The sequence below is a fragment of the Epinephelus lanceolatus genome, chromosome 20, assembly GCF_041903045.1.
Source record: "Epinephelus lanceolatus isolate andai-2023 chromosome 20, ASM4190304v1, whole genome shotgun sequence".
NCBI classification, from domain to species: Eukaryota; Metazoa; Chordata; class Actinopteri; order Perciformes; family Serranidae; genus Epinephelus; species Epinephelus lanceolatus.
The window spans coordinates 37,381,507-37,387,647 of NC_135753.1; the positions used below are offsets into that span (position 1 = coordinate 37,381,507).

Below are 6,141 nucleotides of genomic sequence, written 5' to 3' on the forward strand. Positions count from 1 at the left end.
AGCAATGGCAGATAGCATGATGGTCCCTGTAATAAATGGAATATATTTGCTGAGATGGAGGCGAGGCTCAGTGACTAGAAGAGCTGGTAGAAGCGCTCCATAGCTGTAGGTTACTCCAGTAGCCGGTGGCAGCCGACTAGTGCTAACTGCGAGAGCTAACGCTAACTCTTCTCCGCACGCAGAAGAGTAGGAACGTTAGCGTGGCAGCCGACGAGTGCTAACTGCTAACGCTCCCAGGAGCTAACGCTAATGTTCCTACTCTTCTCCGTGAGCCGGCTCACGGGCCTGGCGGGCTCAGTCGAAGAGTAGGAACGTTAGCGTTAGCTCCCGTGAGCATTAGCAGTTAGCACTAGTTGGCTGCCACCGGCTACTGGAGTAACGTTAACTTACAGCTATGGAGCACTTCTACCAGCTCTTCTAGTCACTGAGCCTCGCCTCCATCTCAGCTAATATATTACATTTATTACAGGTACCATCATCATTGAAGTAGGCAGGGGAATAGCTAAACACAGCAGAGACCGAGAGTGAGTGAAAGACATCGCTAACTGCTAAACTAAGTTGGCTGTTTAGGTTTTATTTCCTCGCCCCTGTAGCGAGTGAATCTGCCTGTAGTGAAACCAGGGCTAACTGGTGCTTTCTCCTCAGGCTCCACTTCACTCAGCTGCCCCACAGCCAGTTAGCCTGCGCTAGTCTCTGAGCTAGCCCCGGCTCTCCGTTTGGATCCAACCGGAGCACCGAGCCCTGGCTTGTTATTCAGGTTAAAGTGGGAAGAAGCAGCGGGTTTATCGGGCAGCTGAGTGAAGTGGAGCCTGAGGAGGAAACACCGGGACCGTCTGGATGTAATAGTCCGTGGAAGTGCTGCGGTGCTCGGCTGCACAGATAGGTAACGAGCCCACTAGATGGCGCTTTTTGTTCAACAAATGGTTGAAAGCACGCTGAATTGCCATTCTTTGAGCCTCTGTCTTTCAACCATGAGCGCCATCTAGTGTGCTCAGAAAATAAAGAATGAGGCTTCATTTGGCCATCGCTACCTGGGGAAAACCCACGTTGACAAACTCCAAACCAAAAGGCTCCCACATCCTGGGTTTGAACCAGCAACCCTCTTGCTGTGAGGTGACGATGCTAACCACTGCTCCACCGTGCTCATGCTGGTCATAACAATGAACATATCTCAAAAATTAAATAATGTATGTAGTTACTGACATACATAACTTGTGTTAAGAAACATTTTCTTAATGTTTCTACATTTATAACTCTTTTGGATCTTTTCTTTTTTGTTTTTATTTTGTAAAATCTGATGAAAAATTGTCTTATTTTTGCATTTATATTTTTTAAATGACACAATACTTTATATGGTTTATTTACCTACATAATCTTTTACCTTAGGTTGTATAGATTTGATTTTAAGGGATATAAAGCACTGACATGAAGATACTTCACGAGATGACATCACAATAAGCATAAATACCAGTGTAGGCCCTGGCCAGTGGCATGAGGGAGTTATTGCCCTTGTGCACAATCGTGCATGCATTGTCTTGACACAAATAGAGACTTGACATTGAACAACATCAACGTACATATTAACCAGCAGCCATCACTGCATATCTGACAGAAAAATAAAGACATCAATCAGTCATTTAACTGAATAGTTTTTATAGTGATTTTATAGATTTTATAGCTTATATAGAAAAATCACATCATTTTGTTGTTTAAAAAAACAAGATGAATTTGCCTTTTTGAAGACAGATATAACAAATGGCACCTTTTTTTTATCTTTTGTCTTTGAACACAGGTATAGTTCCAATGTGGCAAACTGAAACACTTGCAAGAGCCCGCTCTCTCTACAGCCCCTCCACCCCAGGGGCCCCAGTGAAACTGCACTGCCTGCACTGTCTATATTTACGCCCCTGGTAGTGATGGCCAAATGAAGCCTCATGAAGCATTTTCTTTATTTTCTGAGCCCACTAGATGGCGCTCATGGTTTAAAGAGAGAGGCTCAAAGAATGGCAATTCAGTGTGCTTTCAACCTTTTGTTGAACAAAAAGTGCCATCTAGTGGGCTCAGAAAATAAAGAAAATGCTTCATGAGGCTTCATTTGTCCATCACTAGCCCCTGGCCCTGGCGGAGCATTTCTCTTGCAGAGTTTTAAGGCTTAAGTATGCTAATTGGGTAAATCCATTTCCACTGACCAGGATACAGACTGTAACAAAAGGACTTGTCATGATCTGTCCTCCTGCCAGGAGCCATTTTGTAAAGACAGATGCTTTTTGTATGTTTGAGTGATATGCAATAAAATGAAATAAATATGTATTTCATATTTGTCATTTTTTAATAAATTCTTAATAATTTTCATGACATTATCTGAAATTAGGTGGGTAGTAATTAAGATGAAAATAGGGACTGTGTTTAATTAGCACACATCCAATTAATTAATTCCAATTAATTGCTTGTGCAACCAAGAGTGTGTTATAGTGACACAGCAGGTCAGCAACATGCACATACAAGGATGTGAAATTTGTCCACAGGAAAGGAAACTGTTCAAGTGTCCAGTAATAAATGAATCATGAATGAAGAGTTCAAATGGAGCTTTTCCTTTAGGGAAATCTCCCAATAATCAGCACCAAGTGACAGAGCTCTTTTCAAGCAGATGTCCTGCAGAAGTATCAGCAATTTATGGAGGCGTAAAATAAAATGTTGCCAAAATGTCTGTAGGGTCGTTATGTATGCATACATATATGTTCTGAACACACTAAATACGCTGAACATATTTTGGCAGGGACAAATCCAATACAGTTTTTTTAATCAAGATACAAAAACAGAGAAAGGCAGTTACTTTATATAAATCAGCTACGAGCAGAAAATAAGAAGAAGAAAAAAAAAGCTGTGGAACCACAGATGGCTGGAAGATGCAGACAATATAAAACAAGCTGACTACAGTGTGTAGCAGATCTTTTGACAGCAGCCATGTGGAACTGCTCACACTGCAGACAGCTGATCACATTCCTGACCTGCCAGATAACCAGCCAATTGTTCAGAGTCAGGTCGTCGATCATTCAGGCAGTTAATCAGGTGACGTAACCTCCCTCCAGTGTTAACTTCGTCATCAAAAGTTATACTGAAATATATTTGTTGATGGCTGTTTGTCCATGACAGGCACAGGAATAAGGCCTGATCACACAGAGAGTGTTTCAGCAGCTGGAGGCGGCTTTTTGTAATTGTTTTTAATGAGAATGAAGCTTTTTGCTCACTGGTTTTGTGTCGCTACCAGCCTGACGTTACTGCACTCTAGGCGCCTGCCGTTTTTGCCGGAGCGCTCTACAGTCCTCAAGTTGAAAAACTTCAACTCAGAGCGAAAAAGTGCCCCGCGTCATGTCCACTTTTGTCCCATTGTCCATTCGGATGATTTGAGAGGCGGGGCTTCTGTGGTGGTCCCGACAACAAGTTTACAGTTGGTAAACAATGGAGGAGAAACTGGTGGTAGTGGTTGCTGGATACCCAGAGCTATACGACTTCACAAAGCACAGTTAGCACCATGTCAATAGCAAACAGCAGATAAGTGCAGTACTGTAAACGTCCATGATGGAGGAGAAGCTCCTGGACCAACTGGTGGTACTCCCCATGATCCAGCCTCTTTTTTAGGGTCTCATGTACCCACACAGATCTCTGTTTATCTGTGACTAACAAACTATTTACTGACTGATTACACAAGAAGGTTAGGGTAAGGAGGTGATGGCGTGGTTGCCTGGCAACAACAAAAGGCGATGCACGTAATTCTTTTTTTTTTTTTTTTTTGTTTACTAGTGGCATTTAATGTTTCTTTTTAAAAAGAGGCAGTGTGGTGTGCCTCACGTTTTGCAACCTTGAAAACACTTTCTGTGTGATCGGGGTGAAACTGTCTGTATTCAGTTTCAACAAAATAAAATCACTGTAGCTGCTGAAGCTGTTTCCTCCACCAGCTGAAAGTATCTCTGGTTTAGAAGTTGATTTTAATATTTGACCTGTTGCAATGCTTTTAAAAAATATATATTTATGTATAACCAGGATGGCCGAGTGGTTAAGGCGTTGGACTTAAGATCCAATAGACGTAGTCTTCGTGGGTTCGAACCCCACTCCTGGTAAACACTGGAAGTTTTTTCGGGGGCAGCAGTAGCTCAGTCTGTAGGGACTTTCCTTGGGAATCAGAGGGTTGCTGGTTAAAGTACCCGTACAGACCAAGCATGGAGCGTGTACTGGTAGCTGGAGAGGTGCCGGTCCACCTCCTGGGCACTACAGAAGTGCCCCTTAGCAAGGCACTGAACCTCCAGCTGCTCAGGGCGTCTGTCCATGGGCAGCACTCTCACTCTGGCATCTCTCCATCTAATGTATAGGTCTTGTTTGTGTGTGTGTGTGTGTGTGTGTGTGTGTGTGTGTGTGTGTGTGTGTGTGTGTGTGTGTGAATGATAGCAGGGTGAAAAAATGTACGTTTTATTAAGGCTTAAAGTAACGCAGGATCAAAGGCGGGCTGCTTTGAGTGACAGGCTCTCTGCAGGTAGTGTCGTCGGCTTCTCAGTCAGATCCAGCCTCTTATAGTCACTTCTGCCTCCACAAAAACAAGCGGGCGACAGCTATAATGCCTAATTCAAGGCTTCACAATGGGAGTCCACAAACCACTGTCTGACTTCACAGACGTAAATCCATAATTTTTATAATCTATGGGAACTCTCTCTCAACATGGGAGCTCAGCAGCGTACTGCTGTGGACGGTGGTTTGCAGCAAAATGTATTTTAGACACCTAAAAAAATAAATATCAGTGTAAGTGAATGTCATATGGAGAATATTTCCTCCACTTTACCCTGGGCTCAGCACCCAAATATATCTCCGATATGCTCGTGACATATGAACCTTCTAGGACCTTGAGGACATGACCTGAGGCCTTATCTTTACCCTCGCCTCCCATATTCCTGCACGTATGCTGGTCAGCTGTTTGGGTCAGACTTTCAGAGGTTTATGGAGGTTTATAAGAAAATAAAAAAAGAGTGATAATGACAACAGCAAAGAAATGTTCACTATAGAAACAAGAGTTTTAGGAACCAGAGTGTGCAGAAGAACTTTTTTCAGTCTTCTGGAGGCGGCTGAGACACACGTTACACCCCTGTCCACCACAGGACTTTATTTAGATTCCATGGTGTTAAAGCCTTAGCACACCGAGTCTTTTTTTTTTTTTTTTTTGGATGCTTTTTTTAAATCCGTCATCTGAAAAAAATTGTTGCACACTGATTCCGATGCATTATATTGATCTATTCGCTGTGAAAATTCGCAATATGCGACAAAATTAAAAGACACATTTCCTCCTTTGCGTCTCTCCACTGGAGTCACCTATCTGACTGTCACCACTCCCTCCCTGCGTGAAGGGGCGGAGCTATCCTCTCTCTCTCTGTCCTCCACGTTTTGTGTGTGGTCCAGCTCCTCCTCCTCTTCATCATCATCCCCATCATTGAAAGTGAGCTATCTGAGTTATGACATGATGCTGTGTGTCCCTTTTCTCTGTCCTGTCGCAGATGTTTTTTGTTTTTTTTAAAGATATTGTTTTGGGCCATTTTGCCTTTAATGGACAGGACAGTTAAGCATGAAGGGAGAAAGAGGGAGTGACATGCAGCAAAGGGCCACAGGCTGGAGTCGAACCAGGGCCGCTGCGGCAACAGCCTTGTACATGGGGCGCCTGCTCTACCACTAAGCCACCGACACCCCTCTGTCACAGATGTGTGTGTCCCACCGCCACATTTTATTCACTGATTCTTGGTCAAACGTCTCTAAAGGTTCTGACGGATGAGAGAAACGCAGACAATCAAATCTGTTCTGAAAAGTTTAATGACGGACAAAAGTTTCAGACTCAGTGTGCAGATGTGACTGACACAACATGAGGTTGTGTTTATTTTTAGACATGCGACAATTTTGGACGAATAAACGGACTGGCTTCTGTGGTGCTACTCCAGCCTGCTGCAGCAAACTGGGAGCGTGCCGACTGAAATCTACTGTATAACTGCACGTAAAATGACAATCTGACAGAAATGTAAAAGTCGGCCTTTATCCATACAGTGTCTGCTCGACTCGTAACATTCATTTCGATGGTGCAAGCTAATGAGGTAACTCTGGCACATCTGA

General features: G+C 43.5%; 1 non-coding gene across 1 annotated transcript; it reads left to right on the forward strand.

The window, feature by feature from the left end:
* The first annotated feature begins 4,036 nt into the window (after positions 1–4,036).
* trnal-uaa (transfer RNA leucine (anticodon UAA)) lies at positions 4,037–4,118 on the forward strand. The gene has a single exon. It is a non-coding gene; the product is annotated as a tRNA-Leu (tRNA).
* The last annotated feature ends 2,023 nt before the right edge of the window (positions 4,119–6,141 follow it).